The 16853-nt window shown below is 40.7% G+C and overlaps 1 protein-coding gene across 1 annotated transcript in view; it reads right to left on the bottom strand.

Moving 5' to 3' along the window:
- Positions 1 to 16853, bottom strand: part of MYRIP (myosin VIIA and Rab interacting protein) — a 1796584-nt gene that overhangs the window by 961505 nt on the left and 818226 nt on the right. The window lies entirely within an intron of this gene.

Raw genomic sequence — 16853 nt, 5'->3', positions numbered from 1 at the left:
AGCCGCGGACGGTAGTGGGAGTACCGGCCGGGCGGTGACGTGGGGAGGGGGAGGGGCAGGGTGGGGGGTAGTAATGTGTGGATTACAGACTTTAAAAGGTAAGTAAACAAAAATAAATAAAACGAATTTCGTTGCACACACTGCATCACCAAATGCGATGTAGTCTGTGCAACGAAATTGGTTTTATTTATTTTTATGTTTACTTACCTTTTAACGTCCGTAATCCATACATTACTACCCCCCACCCAGCCCCTCCCCCTCCCCACGTCACCCCCCGGCCGGTACTCCCACTACCGGCCGCGGCTGTAAATAAACTAGCATTTTTAACATTTAGGTGTAACATCTCTAATCACATTCATTGGCCAAACTAAAGATGGTCAGAACTTCATAGACATAGTCAGCACTTCATAGACATGAATTTGATATACATTTATTTTACAAGATTCAGTAATGGTGAGATGTACTAATTAACCCTGGGCCGAGTACTCTACTCCACCAGCGGAGTTTGAGGAGTTTTACCAACTCAGCGCTCCGCTGGGGCCGTGAAGTTGCGGCAAAACTCCGACTCCATGGAGGAGCGTGGTACGCCCCTCAGTCAAGGCCAGCAACCTTTCAATTTAAAAAAAAAAATCCCACTTACCTTCTCTGCGGGCCACCCTCCTCCTCGCCTCGGTGTTTCCTTCTTACCGTCGACCTCCCTCTTGCGTCCCCCCTTGTATTACATCTTGCATGAACTGTGCATGCGCCGTTCACGTAAGGCGCAATAAGTAAGGGGACACGAGGAGGACGACGGAAAGAAGAAGACATCGAGGTGAGGAGGAGGGTGGCCCGCAGAGAAGGTAAGTGGGATGTAAAAATAAAATCCAGCAGTAAAGGTAACTGTTTTTTTTCTAAAAAAAATGTAAACTTTCTGTGTGCCTGGAGAGGAGTGAAGCGTTGTTCCACTGTGTTTTTTAATAAATCCGTTCAACTACGCACAAAATACTGATTGCAGTGTCCTACTAGTATTTTTGAGACTAGTAAAGAATTTTAAAAAACAATTTATGTACTAATAGTTCGGTGTTTAAAATTCCAAATCATAGTGGGTCAGAATCCGACCGACCTCATGAACATTAAATCCCATCAGGGAACTGAGAAAATAGCCCAAATATAGCTAATTTGTGTTTTTTGGGGAAAAGGTTCTGTGCAAGAAAGCCTATATTTTGTTTTCTAAAAACAGCACCAATTAAAGTTTTGCTGTTGTGGTATTACCATCTTTCCAACTTTCAGGAACAAACAGGTTCTTTGAAAAAATAAATTTTTACCACAGTTTTTGTGGTCTTTTGATTGACTCCATTTTTCCAGATTTCTGTGAGCCGTTCTACTTGCAGTTAATGGTAAAAACATGTTTGAAACCCATGGGAAAGTTATACACTTCGGAAAAGTAGATACACTTCTGAAATCAGCAAGGGGTCATTTTTGAAGATCACTCAAGGGTTTCCAAAAGAAAATCATTGTAAAAATAAAGAAAATCGGAAAATATGTTGGAAAAAATAGACATTGGTGAAATTTTTTTCATCTGTACTTTTTGGCAAGATGGCTGATTTACAGCCCACAGAACGGGGCTGTTTTCAGCCCCTTTGCACTTGCAGGGAAACCTGGAAGTTGTTTCCCAAGTGCTGGTTCTGCAACTGATGCACATCACTTGCAGAACAGTAGCCACCCGTGCACCAGAGTGGGAAAGATTCCCGCTCTAACTCAAGGGGGTGTAACAAATGAAGAGCAGCACACAACAGTTGCTGGACCGGTGCCAGGCTCTTTGACATGACCTCCAAGACAATACCATCCAGTCATGAGCACTCTTGACATGGAGCACACATCAATAGTTTCTAAGGGAAGTAGATCAAAAATTGTGAGTCACTACAATTGGAGGTCATCACAGGGATGGTGGCCTGCTGAGGTCAGCCTATGACGATGTCTGTCATTGCTTTCTAATAAAGCAAATAAAATTTTTCTTAAGAAAATGTGATGTTGTTTTAAAATAATATTTTTGTTTTTCAGTTTGTATTTTTTAGAGTTGGCATTGGTCCCCTGGACCACTATCTACTCTTTAACAAACCTTTTTGGTTATTTTCACGAAGGGATCCCAAAGGGACCGTTTTCCTTTTGTGAATGCATTGCATATCATTTAAGATGTTGGTAAAATATCAATGTTTTGCAACTGGTTTTCGGTCAGAAAACATTGATACGTAACATACTGATGGACCTACAACACACCCCTTCCAAACACCCAATCGGTATTCATTTGGAATCACATTTTAAGAGTCAGAATAACCTTTCAGTCTCCTAAAATGGGATTAGTACATAGGAAAAAGCATCTTAACAGTTGCAAATGTGACTGTTAAAGGCTTAGTGCATCTAGCCCTATACTAGTAACACTAATCAGCAAAGCACACCGATCCTGTGGGCTTTATTCTGTTAAAGAATGTTAAATCCCACCAAATGCGACATTAGGTTTCAGAGAGTTGGTGACATCAAACCACATGCTTAACACATACAGGCGGGAGGCAAACCCTGAGCTCAGAGGATATTATTGCAGACTTACGGCCTGATTCAGACAGCTGTTTTTCATGAGTAAATTCGACTTACCAACAGATGTTCAGGAGTAATTCATAAGGCCCTTTATGAGGGGGGTAGAAGGTTCATCGTTCCCCAGGCGCCACACTTGTGCTGCAACATTCATTTGTAGATGTAAGGAATACTGATCTACCTATTCTGTGCTTCTCTAAAGTTCATGTTTTAAAACTCTGAAACGCTTCCTCGTGCTTTGAAGGGCGCCGCTTCGGATTGTTAACCTGGGTCCGACCTCTGACATGGCTGTAAGTCACGGTTGCTTGCAGAAGAATCTTTGTAAACCCGGCTCTTTATTCTTGAATCACTCACCTTCATACGGAGTTGTCAGAGATCAAACCCTAACAGCTATACAACATCTATTGTCTTTTTATGAAAAAGTATTCCTAAAGAACACCGAGGCAGTTAAATCAAGAAAGGTGGATGTGAATTTCACAGAATTCCAGATAGATTTTATTAGAAAAGGCTGGCTTATACTACTCCTTGAACAAGTTGCATGGAAGAGGAGAAATGTTCGTTACATAACAAACACAAATGTGAGCAATTATTTTTAATATGAATTTCCATATTCTTATGCTCATTAGAAACCATATTAAGGACTTGTTCAAGCCTTAATGCCACTCTGATTAGATTCCTGTAATGGTGCCTAACTGCCCTCCCCAAAGAACCGAATGCCAGCCTTAATATGATTCTGAGTACAGCATCGCTTATCATGTCTGACAAGCTGTGTATGGAGCACAGATCACAGAAGCCGTCACTTATCTGCTCATTTCAACAAACTTATGTTGATATTTAAAGGCATTTTTGAGATAATGATCTCCCGTACAGAAGGGCAGAAACATATTCTAAGCGATGACCTCTTTGATTCTTATACTATGGCTTGGATTGTAAAATAGGGCAATCCTTCCATTTCAATGGTCGCTTGTTGCCAGTGAGTCCTGCATTCTATCAAGAACAGGCTATACCTGCCTACTGATAAAACAAATATGTTGTCTAATTAATTAATTCTGCAATTTAGGGAAAGCACCATACAGCCAACTGACAACACCTTTTCAATGCATATGTGATATCTGGAAAAATCTAAATGTGCATTTGCATAGTTTATACCTGATTCACAAAGCATGAATTAGTTCTAAGAGCATGCAATCTATATGTTAATGTTGTAAACCATCGTATATGTAAAATACATAGATTGTGATTAGTTGAGACTAGCCAGTATTCCTTGGGGAGAGTTTAAGGAGTATCTACAGAAATGTATTACAAAAGAGGTGATACTTTTTTGGTATTAACAAGCATAAGGCAATGCATTTCTGTAAGGACGAAAGTCCCAGACAACCTCAATGAGCTATTCTCCTCACCAGTTCATCCTGTGTCCTCAAAGTTCCCACTCTGATTTTTAATTTCCTGTAATAGTTTGAGGGGACTCGAATACCTAGAGACCCTACAAACTAGAGATGTGTGCTCCTCAGAGGCATCCCTAGGAAAAGTCTTTAGGAGAGACCCTGTTGGTATCACCAGTCTTCGTCCTAATTGTGTAGCACCCGTTAGTTATCACCGGCCGAGCACTGCCTGATTGTCACTGCTTGGTAGGTTTTGAAGTACCTAGGTGCAGACATAGGAACTGCCCAATGGCCTTCAGTTGCAAATTGAATCCGGGTTCATGGGGCCGATGTAGGCCCTTTCATGTTTGTTTATACAAATAAATGCTTTGCAAACACAATAGGTGGGTCAAATTGTAGGGTTACTGCGTGTGTTTAAACTTGTGGGTGGGATCACGAGCTGTGTCCAATGCTCGAGGGGGGGATTCTCATTGCACATTAATCTAGGTCAACGCTCTAGTTGTAGACGCTGACATGATCACTCGGCTTAAAAACAACGCCGATGATGCTTCCGTGCAGTAGACACGCGCAGCAGGCGTGCCGCCGGCGCACCAAAGGAAAGCCCGTCTGCGCCCTTCCATGCCAGACCAGGCCCAGGGGCCTGAACCCTTGTTGAACTCTCCTCTGTTAGACATATGTATAACAGGGAACAGCTCAACACACTTAGAGGTAAGATCAAAAGTGAGTGCTTTTATGTTATGATGCCAGATAGGATGAGCCCTCCTTGCACTCACTGTGATTTTAAATGTTGCCCCACTCTTATACCCCATGGAGTTACGGATGATAATAATAAAATTAAAATGCTACTTCTACATTGCCGATCTTTACCTAAACATGCTATTGAGATACACTTACTCATTGAGGACAATAGCCCGGATGTTCTGTTTCTTACTGAAATCTGGCTAAATAAGGAGTCTGATCATGCTTGTCCGAGCTTTGCCCCCCAATTATGTCATTATGAGACAAGACCGAGATAGCGGCCGTGGCGGGGGCATTGCTTTCATCTACAAAAATATTTTTAGCTGTAGGTTTACTAATAATCCCTTACCTGACTGTAAGAGTTTAGCTTTCTCAATTAGCTTTTCTCCCACTAATACCTTTGCAGGAATTTTAATATATCGCCCCCTGGGTGTATCTACTCATTTTTGCAAGGATCTCCCAGATATTGTCGCCAATTTGGTGAGCCGCCTACCTAATTTTTTTATCCTTGGAGATTTTAATATACACTTCGATGAATTTTCTCTTGATCTTATTGAAGTCTAGGACACATTTCAACACAAGCAAAAAGTGAGTGGCCCTACCCATGATCATGGCCAGTTGCTTGATCCTATTTTTACTATTATACAGAACCTTGCGGTGGCTAACACTATCCCGCTCCCCTGGTCAGACCCTTTCTTAGTCTCAACATGGGTACTATCTGACCCCCTGTTGCCACTTGCAAAAATAAGAAAATGTAGTCGCATCTGGTCCAAATTACCGGTAGGAAAGTGGATCACCGAGTTAAATAATTCAGTGCCCTTACCTCAGGCAAACCCCATTATTGTCAATAATAATTATAATAACTGGCCAGAATGTTCTCTAGATATAGTGCTTCCCAGGAAACAATCCTTTCATGAAGTGGGAATCAACAAAAAAGCCTGGTATTCTCAGAAACTGAGGCAACTCAAACAATCGTGCAAAAAATTGGAAAGGAAATGGAGAACGGATTATTCTGTGAATAAAAAAGCCAAATACAGAGAGGCAATTAAACTGTACAAAAAAGAAATAAAGGCAGCTCAATCGAGCTATTACTATGATAAGATTGTCTCCGCAGCAACTCCCCCGCAAAATGTTTAAATTCACAAAATCTCTTCTCACACTTCCCAGCCCTTTTTCTGCCCCCGATAGCTCTCAGCAGCGGTGTGTTGAAATCGCAGAGTATTTCTCGGCTAAAGTCCAGAAGATCTACAAGACATTTTCACATCCTAACACCATTAATGACGGTGTAATCTCGAAACAGCTAACCTTGTTGAAAAAGTGTCCCTCTTTTTCCTTATCATCCACGCATGAACTCCTCAGACAACTGAAATCAGGCTCTCTCACAGACCCTGCCCCTCCGTCCATTCTAAATCTAATCCCCAAAATAGTTTCTCCAGTCATACTGGATGTGATAAATTCCTCCCTCCTTAACGGGGTGGTGCCCCCTCTTTGGAAACAGGCTAGGGTCAAGGCACTCTTAAAAAAGACAAGACTTGACCTGGAGGACTGGGCAAACTATCGGCCCATTTCCTTGCTGCCTGGAATCAGGAAGTTAGCTGAAAAACATGTCAATTCGGTCCTGTCAACATTTCTGGGAGACAATAAGTGTCTGCATCCCCCTCAAACAGGCTTTAGATGTCAACAGGGTACTGAGACGGCCCTTATTGTTGTGATAGAAGAGACCAGGAAAATCATGGATGACGGAGGCTGCGCTGCTCTGATATTGTTAGATCTTAATGCAGCCTTTGACACTGTCAATCATCAACTTATGATTCAGAGACTTAAGGAGGTGGGGGTGGCAGGAGCCGTGTTGGACTGGTTTCAGTCCGTCCTTGAAAATCGCTGCTTCTGCGTCTATGAAGGCGAAGTTGCATCAGAGCATATCCCTCTGCTGTGTGGAGTCCCCCAAGGATCATCACTAAGTCCCACCATGTTCAAAATTTACATGAGTTCTTTAGCTGAATTGGTGTATCCTTGGGGGATCCAGATCATCACTTATGCCGACGATACGCAATTAGTGGTCTCCCTTAGTCGGAAGGACAAATCTGAGCCTGGTCTTACATCATGCTTGGGAAAGATCCCTGAATAGATGGATAAGTAATTTGTGAAACTAAACGGAGCTAAAACAGAACTTATGCTTCTTCGGCATGCTATCCCTGCCAGTATTGATGCATCATGGCCCAGCTGTCTGGGTCCTTCACATTGTTCCAAAAACTAAGATTAAGAGTCTGGGAATTTGGCTCGATTGTAAGCTAGATTTAAAAGAACAGGCTCGTAAAGTTGCAGCTAGTTGTCATGGACTTATCAGGATGATAAGGAAGATCCTTCCTCTTCTTCTCTTTGATGCTAGATGCGTGTTAGTGCAGGAGCTGATACTCTTGTGACTGGACCATGCAAACACAGTGTACCTCGGTGCACCCCAGGGAACTACCAACAGATTATAAATCGTTCAGAACTGTGCTGCCCGTCTATTAATGAACATCCCTAAATGCAGTTCAGCCAAACCAGCCCTTATCAGTTTGCATTGGCTTCCCATTCAGTCCACAGTTGGCTTTAAGGTGATGTGCATTGTTCACAAAGCCATCTCCGCAAAAGGCTCCCCTTTGATCCAGTCTATGGTTCAACTTTATCGCCCTAGCAGGATGCTGAGATCCAATCATAATTGCTTACTCATAGTGCCTATGATTAAGCGAGTTCGAACAGGAGGTCGGCAGCTATGGAACCGAATTCCTGAGCATATCCGCCTGGAACCTAACTACTTTAGTTTCAGGAAACAGCTGAAAACTTTCCTTTTCTCCTGAGTTGTGCTTGCTGACTGAGGCGCCACATTAAGCGCTGGGATGCCCTCTGGCAGGCATGCGCTATATAAGTGCATATTCATTCATTCATTCATACCAATTAATTACTGCAAACATGTATTTTACTTTGAGAAAGGCATTGCGAGATGGAGAACGAGTGCTGCCCACTGGGGACAACCCACCTTCAACTTTTGCTTCCTGCTCTCTTTTGCTTTACCCTATGTGGAAGAAATGGGCTATGCCTCCAACCAGATTAGCATCATAGTATTTACCTGAGCAGCCACAATAGTTACCAGCGCAGTTGTGTGTAGACAGAAGCTCCTGCTCTGACCTGTCACTCTGTGAAGGAAAAGCATGAACTGTCCTTAATGGCCGGCTATATGCATTTAGGAATTTAGGAATTCATAAGACTGTGATTAACAATTGGCGTGCGTCCAGCTGCCCTGCTTGAGGAATATATGCTGGAGCTACCAGCCACTCACTAATCATCCCTTTGTCTTGGACCCACATTGCTCCTTATTGTTGTGGTACATCTGAGCGAGAAGTCAGCATGCAGCCAACTACCTCCTGGCTATGACAAAGAGTGAGGTCCTACTGATACTCTACTGCCTGGCCTATTGCTGTTGTTTGCCATGCCCTTTGTGGGATCCCCTTTAACTAGTCAATGAGTCCTGCATCACTGACGGCAGCTTGCTCCCTCTCTAGACCCTCTCACTCTGCACAACTGATGGAGATGGGATGACTGGGAGACTGATTGCTGCAAGTGCAGGTGAGACTAACTTTTATTACATTTTATATCTAATGCTTTGCTGCACTCTTTGTCTGTGCTGAGTCTTCACAAAGTGCATAGATGACTTAATGGTTAAGGTGCTTTATAAATGCCATGGATCGCACTGACCAAGTCTGCCAGACCATCAAGCAGTTCAGCAGCCAGTAACCAGATCTCTGGAGTTTTATGACGCACTAAGGTTGGTGTACCCCCTCTGTACCCACGAAATCAATACACAAACCTTTAAGTCATTCATTACCCCCTTGCTTTGCAGGTACCCTTGACACTGGAATAGTCATATAATTTTGCGATACGTTAATTTATATGTTTGTGAACCTCCATGGTAGCAAACCACTGATTTCAAAGCTACACAGTAGCCCATGTAAGTACGTAGTTAACAAAAGTGGGCAGTTGGATGAAGTAAAAACTAAAGTGGCAGTGAAAAATCAACTTGAATCCTTTTCTTTTTTGTACTAGATTCTTTTTTATTCCATCAAAAGTGTAAGTGCTCATCGTGCATACTGAAGATTGCAATTCCACTGAGCTTTTAAACTGCATTGCATTACATAGAGAGATAGTCAACTACAGACCTTAAGAGACACATCGGGTCCCCATACCCACAGTGTGAGATTCGCTGTCCGGAAGACAGTTAGAGTACCAGCTATCCACAATGATCCAAAAGACAATAACAAATTCTCACCCATGGCTATTTCCAATGAACTGTATACACCTTGTGAAAATCACAAATTAAAAATTATAATTTTGATTTTAAGCTCAGAGTTTGTAGTAAAATATTTAGTCATAGATTGAAGAGACCGTGATATGTCTCACTGGGTGGTCACCCAGCTCCATTCCATCTTCATAGTCCATCAGGGCCTTGCAGGTGCTGATGCCATCCAGATTAGCCTAAAGCACTAGTACCTGTGTTGGTTCCACAATGAGCATGTGAGTCCTCATTGGAGATCTCAACAACACTAAAGGCCTCCACGGACAGTTTGATCTCAACTCGCAATAGAATAAGGGAACACTTGGGGTTGTGGCTGGAAAGTAGGTTTCTAAATGTGGATTACCCAGGCAGCCAACATGAGGGTATGAATACAGATTATGGACCCTTATCCCATCTGTAAAAATAGCATATGATATCTTTGGATGTGCTTTATAGTTGCATCAAATTAATATGGTTGCATAGCTTGAATAGGAAAGTAAAAGTACCATACAAAACAAACTGTAAACTACTCCTTTATATGATACCTAAAGGGTAACTGCAAAATATAGTAGAGTATTGCCAGAGTGGTTTGCAAATGTCACCAGAATCATGAAATAGCAATATTGTACCATATCACACATGTTATCTGTTATGTTTTTTTATATTTCATGTTTATTTTGGAGTAGTTAACTTGAAACAGCTGTTTTGTTCAAAGCACAATTAACAATGAACACTGAATTATGTTTAGATTTTCTTTTCATGAGTAAAATGTTGATAAAACAATAATGAGGGCCTTTAGATTGATCGCAATTCTGTTGTGTCAGCTTTTCCTGTATGATGACCGATTTACTGTATTTGTTACATAATTTGCAGTTGCCAATCTTTTGTGCCCCAAACAGTTTTTGTCTCAATGTTTATTTCCAAAAGATAAAACCTAATGTAGACAGCTGAGCATAAAAGTTCGCAGAATAAATTTGTTTAGTATTGGTCAGCATGTTTTTCATTTCTGTCTTATTCATATTTTTGAAATAAAACGTTTCTGGATTTGTGACATTAAAACCTGAGAAGTATGGAAACTTTTCATAAAATGTTTTTGAGCTGCCCTTTGGCGGCGTTGGACAATGTTCCCATTGATTGTAAGTAAAAACATTTCTAGGGTTTGCAGATTTGTGCAAGTAATGGTGACCATAATGATTAAAACAATACATTTGTTCATAATCTGATGAACCTTCTAAGTATTCATGTTTTGTGAATTTAGCTGACATTTCTAAATCTGTCATCATGTTAATAACAGTTTCAAAGTCCCAATCAACAGAAAATGTGCTGGGTGAGACAAAGTCACTCAAAGAAACCTGAAACTGGTGTAGAATCTTCAACAGTTCCACCGGGCCATAAATGTCATTATCAGTTGTGTCCCATGCTATACCAACAGTTATAGGAACGGCTGTGATGTTCACTGATGACAGGTCTCTTCGTTCACGATGAGATGATTTGTGAGGTTTCAGGAGCAAGTTGATGTTCTTACTTGCTGTGTCCATTGTACTGTATTTTCCATCTATCATCTTTCCCAAACTTAAAACAAGAATGAGCCAGAGCAGGAGAAAAAGTACACCTAACACAATCCAAAATTCAACCCATGGTGAAACCAGGTATGTTTTTTCTAGTTGATGAAGGAGTTCTGTTATTTTTTCTTTGAAAGTTTTATGTGCTGGCGTAGTTTCAAGTTCACTGGGATCCTCAGAAAATGTATCAAAGTTGATGAAATAGCCAGAGGCAGTTCTGCCAATTGTTGGGATTGCATCCGGATTTTTCGGAATCGCTGGAGCTTTTTCTTCCTTTGTCATATTAGTATAGTCAGAGGCTATATCATTATAGACAGGTGTTTCTTGACGAACTGGTATTTGGGTCTCAAGAGGTACAAGTTTTATTGCTTTGTTGCATAGTCCTTCTTTTCTTACTGCAGGTTTATCAAAGGTGATAAGTCTTTCAGTTTGAACCTTTTGGATTGTAGCAAGATTTGGTCGTCTGCTACATCTTAGGAGTCCACTGGGCCTACTACTTATTATCGGCCACATGATGTGGTTTGACCAGGTCGATGGACGCAATTCTGTTATCCCTTTTTCCAGCAAGGGGCGGTAGTAACACTGATCTTGTTCCGTGGATTACTAAGACAGGTACTGCTTTTCTAGAAGAAGGCCCAATTTCCTTCTTCACCGCGATCTTATCCCTGACTAGATCCCCAATCTTTGGAATCCAGACAGGCCTTGCTGGGACAAGTGGTTTTTCTTCAGTTGTCGTTGGCTTTTGTGTTGTGTTACTCAGGCCTCTTCTTGTTTCATTTAAGTCCTGTAAAACAGCCAAACGGTCTTTGATATCAAAGGGTTTTTGTTCCACCACTGAAGTTTGACAATCAAGATCCTGGATGAGCATTCTAGTACCAAATAGTAATTCATATGGAGTGATTCCCCCCAGAGAATTTCTTGGCAGATTATTAAGACTACGTTGGACATTTATTATATGTTTGACCCACCCGTCACCCGAGCCTAATACCCTAGCTGTTATAGATTGCTTTATGTCACGTTTTTTTCTTTCCACTACCACATTTCCCTCCGGATGGAATGGACTTGAGTACCGCAATGCAACGCCAAAGCTGACCATGGCCTCTTTGTAAGCTTGGAGCTAAACGCAGGACTGGTCAGAATGCAGCGTGCCGATTGCGTATGTGCCGATAAAGACTTGCAAATCTCTTATAACAGTTCGGGCATTAGCCGAGTGCTGAGGCCACATCCAAATTATTCTTGTCCTAATAGTTGTGGGAGCGCATCCGTCCATGGTGACGTCTGCATGTAGAAAGTCTAATGCTGTCTAACAATGGTGTCTGTACTGGGCTGGCTACACTGTAGTCAGGTACCTGGTGGCTTTCAAAGCTATGATCTCTGTAACAGGTATCACAGTTAATTCCGAATTTGTAAACTTCGACCCTCATTCCCGGCCACCTGTACATCTCTTCTAATTATATTGGAGATTTTAAAATCCCTTGATGTGTCAGACCCTCTCCCATATGTGCTTCGTGTACCAAAGCACCTCTTTGGTTCCTATTTGGAATTACTCTATCCCCCACTCCAGGGATTCGAGCAAAAGGAACTGAGTTTGCATCAATTATGTATGTATATCCAAGTGGATAATTTAGAGGTAACGCTGCATAGCTGCCTTTCATTGAGACATTTACGGCTAGCATTGTTTCACCGTCTATTTTTGTTTTTGAACGAGTGATTGCAGCTACGGAAACCGTTTGCACAGCTGCCTTCGTGGCTTCATAAGCCAATGAATTCCCTGCAACGTGAATTCCATCACGCTGATGACTCAGTGTATGAATCACGTGAGTCTTTTGTAGTTCTTTTTGTAATAGAACTACTTGTTCCCAAAGCATTTTATGCTTAATTGTGCCACCTTTTGCATATTTGAAACCGTTTTGAACCCAGTTCTGCAGATATTCATTGTAAGATTGGACGCAGTAATACGAGTCGCAAACTATGAGTGTGGGGAATTCGCCATCGCTAATTTCAAGCGCCATCTTGAAAGCCTGTAGTTCAGCTCGCTGAGCTGTACAGTCTCCGAGTGATTGAGTTTTAGTGACCATAGGTCTAAATTTACTTTCACGCCAGCGACCTGCAGCACTATAGGCTTGTTTACCCCCAATTGCTGGCTGTGTATAGATTATACATCCGTAATGTTCTAGAGGCAGAATTTCAGTCGGCAGAGGACATTCTTGTTCATATTGGAGAAATTCTTGTGTCTTCAAGTATTGGTCAAAAACGTATTCAACGTCTGTTGCAGCAAGAGAGTTAACCCATTGTATCCATCTCGGATGTAAAGCCTTAGCATTTGGAATGCTCGCTTTTGTTACTGCCTCTACGGCAGGTACAGGTGTAACGATCAATATGCGTTTACCCTGCGCGAGAGCTCTCTCTTTTGCTACTGCAGTTTGAACCACTGTCAGAATCTTTTCTGTAGAAGTGAATTTCATTTCAGCTTGTGTGTACAAGTGTGTATGTTAAGCTATTGGTACCTTTTCACCTTCATTAAAGGTTAGGTATGTGAATCCGCATCTCCCTTTGATAATTCGGATTACAAGATTGCGCACATTGTCGCGTGTCTGTAATTGTGTTTTTGCTAACATGTCTGTTTGCACTGAACGCTAAATTTCTGTGTGTTCTTGAGTCCAATTAGTTGGTTTGAAATCAGGTTTGATTAGTTCTTAGAGGGGTCTAACCCTTTCTGCGTAATTTAGAACATAAGTTCTACCAAAATTCAGGACACCTAGAATTGATTGTAAGTTTTTCAGCCTTTTTAGAGGTTGAAGCAGTGCACATTTCTCTAGAAAGTTGGCTGCCGGGCTTTTGCCTTCACTTGATAACTTGTATCCTAAGAATAGGACGTTGAGGTGGGCAATTCGTGATTTCTTAAAATTGAATTTGTACCTTTCACAAGCGAACCCAAGTATTATGGTGTTCACTCTTTTCAAGTGCGCGTCCAAATCATCGTCTGTAAGATAGATGTCATAGACATAAGATAATGCCTCATCATCATACGTTTGTAGTAACTCTGTTACTCTGTCTGAAAATAACCCTGGACTATTCTTGAATCCCTGGGGGAGACGGCAAAATTGTCTCTGTGTCCCCATTATTGAGAAAGCGGTCAAGTACCTACTTTCTGGTACAATGTTTTGACAGAAGAAACGGTGAGAAATATCTAATGTGGTCTTATATTTTTTGCACACGATGCTATTCATCAGTGCTGTACTGTGTGCATTTTGTACTGCAAAAGTTTTACAACAAGAGTTTAAGTGTCTGTAGTCCAAAACTAGACGATATGTATTGTCTGGCTTAGAGACAGGAAACAAAGGATTTTTCATAGATGAGGTGCATGTTTCAATCACCCCTTGGTATTCAAGTTGATCTAAGATCTCCCTGACCTGTTTTGTAGCTTCTTGCTTAACTGGATACTTCCTCTGTGCAGTAGGTTGATTTTTTAACTGGATTTTATGATGAGAAGAGTCCTCATCCCATCCTACGTGATTTTTGTATAATTCTGGAGCCTGGGCTACAGCCCATTTTCTGGCATATGTGTATTTTTTATGAATTGGAATGTGATTAGAGAAGGCTGGCATAATTATCTCTCTTTTTTTTTAACATATTGCTGATATCAAACGTGTATCAGACACAAGATGCAACCACCCTTCGGATGATAAAAAATCATCGTAATCCATTTTTAGTCCATTTTTGTTTGGAAGTTTTATTGAGTTCATGAAGGTAAAAACACTGTAACTTCATTGTACAAATGCGTGTATCATGCCGAAGCCTTTAAATACAGCACCATGAGTCCCCATGCTTCATATAGATGCATGTAACCCAATGCATTTCGGCCCTACGGCCTTCGTCAGGGGTACATCTGCAGTAAAGAATAAACATTATATCCAGAATTGATTTTGGTGTCACTTAATACACTAGTTTCAATTAATACCTTTAACAGTGCTTAACATAACATGCCATCTCCGAATAAAATAATTACTCACAAAATAAAACAATTTTCTCATTGTACTCGAGCTACAAAATAAACTGTCAGTTTGAACCCATCCCATTTAAGCCAACATGGATTGTTAAACGCTCATGCGGCACAACACGTGTGCTACATTGTAACCAACTCCTACCTTCAGCAACCACCTTCAAAAGCGTTCATGTATTCGCTCCAGTTTGAAAACAAGCTCTTACACGCTCTACCTCCCACTCTGGCTTATATTCCCGATGTCACACCCCCTGTTGTCACGTGTTTGTATTCCAAAACATAAACAAGATACTTAAATAAAATACTTAAACGAAATGCTTAAATGCACAACTCAACCGTGCTTGTGAAATAATACATTTGTATCAACATAATTCAATCAGAATTCCCAATATCAGTTCAAGACGTTGCTCATTCGAAATGAATAAAGTGAATGTCCATGCAAATTGTAATACGGTACATTTCGGTGCTGGGTCGGTTTGGGACATCAAGTTGTACAAAACATAAATGAGTGCGACCCGCACACACGTTTTCTCAAAGTTTATCCGATGTAATCGCTTGGGGTGCTATCCTGGTGAGTGCTATGCCCTGAAGCACTCTGGGAGACGTAGTCTTAACATATTGCTGATATCAAACTTGTATCAGACACAAGATGCAACCACCCTTTGGATGATAAAAAATCATTGTAATCCATTTTTAGTCCATTTTTGTTTGGAAGTTTTATTGAGTTCATGAAGGTAAAAACACGGTAACTTCATTGTAGCATATATATATATATATATATATATATATATATATATATATATATATATATATATATACATATATACATACATATATATATATATATATATACATATATATATATATATATACATATATGTACATATACATGCATATATGAGACGGACATTTGCATGTTGTCTAAAATAGCAATGTGGGATGTTTTTGCAATGGGAAACCAATGTAGCAGGCTTACCTGTGTCAGAGGCGATCAGACCGTACTCCTTGATTATGCCCCTATTTTTTCATTTATAAATCCAATATACACCTGTCTATTACAAATCCAATATCTTTTTAATAAAAGGTGCATTGTATTCATTACTTTTTTATGAGACAATTTGAGTTCATAAATTTATTGGCCCTGAACAGGCCTTCAACAACGAGCAAAAATACTGCCAGACCTAACTGAGCGAGCACAACCAAAGCATTCAGTGGCATTCACATATTGTGAGGAATGTCTGTGCTTCCTTTCTCTCTCAACACCCATCTCTGTGACTGGTCAGTTTTTCATGGAGAGATCTTGGTTTGCAGCCAGCGTGGATTTCGAACCTGTTCCCTCTACTACTTTCACCCCTCCCCCTTTTAGGCACTTCTTCAATAAACAGTACATTGACATTTTCAGACATTTCATTTTTCTAAATCCATGGATCAGGTAGTGCTCCCTATTTCCACCCTAATTGTGTTGAAATGCATTTTTAAATGGAGAAATGATTGGGGTTGCCACAATATCTGCTACCTATTTTGTGTTGTAACAGCACACAACGTTGTGGCCATGTACCAATATTCAGACACTTAATGAGTTGCATTTTTATTTGGAAAACTCTGATGCTGCACGTGACTGTATTTGTTGAAAAGAATGCTGAGTGTAGCCATCTTGTTTGGGTCAGAGGCACTCCCACCCCTATTCTCTGAATATCCCCCTCGGTTTACATATATGCATTCTGTACATCTTGGCTAAATGAAATCTGATACTATGATGATATGATATATGATTTGATATAATGTAATGATTGGTCAGACTACCTGAGCTCGGAAATCATAGCCCTAATCGTGACTTGTTTGGGTGATTTTATTAGACAAATCATAGTGATACAAAAAAAGACACAATTGCACAGGAAACTATGAAGAATTGAAAATATTTAACAAAAGCCTCTTTTTATTGGTTTCATCATCATAATGGCAGACCCAAACCTCTCTCTATAACTTTTTCATCGACCCACCATGACTCTGCATTAATGAAGGGCCAAGTTATGCAACATGATATCTAAATTATGTGGCAAGAAAAGGTAAGGTATGTGGCATTATGCAGCATATTCTCTGGCAGTATTATTTTGACGCACTCAAGCTATAAATAGATTTTATGAAAATACTGTAAGTTATATATTAAATTGTGTGGGATGAGTAGTAAGTCCATAAATATGCAAAAAATGCAGCAGCGACAAAATTGCCAGTCCACTAGCACTCTATTATTCAGTGTTTTATCAATAAACTATTCCTGAAGGGAAAAC

This window comes from Lissotriton helveticus, chromosome 10 (assembly GCF_964261635.1).
Source record: "Lissotriton helveticus chromosome 10, aLisHel1.1, whole genome shotgun sequence".
Lineage (NCBI taxonomy): Eukaryota > Metazoa > Chordata > Amphibia > Caudata > Salamandridae > Lissotriton > Lissotriton helveticus.
The sequence above is the reverse complement of the archived record's forward strand: the minus strand, read 5'-3'. Positions and strand labels throughout refer to the sequence as shown.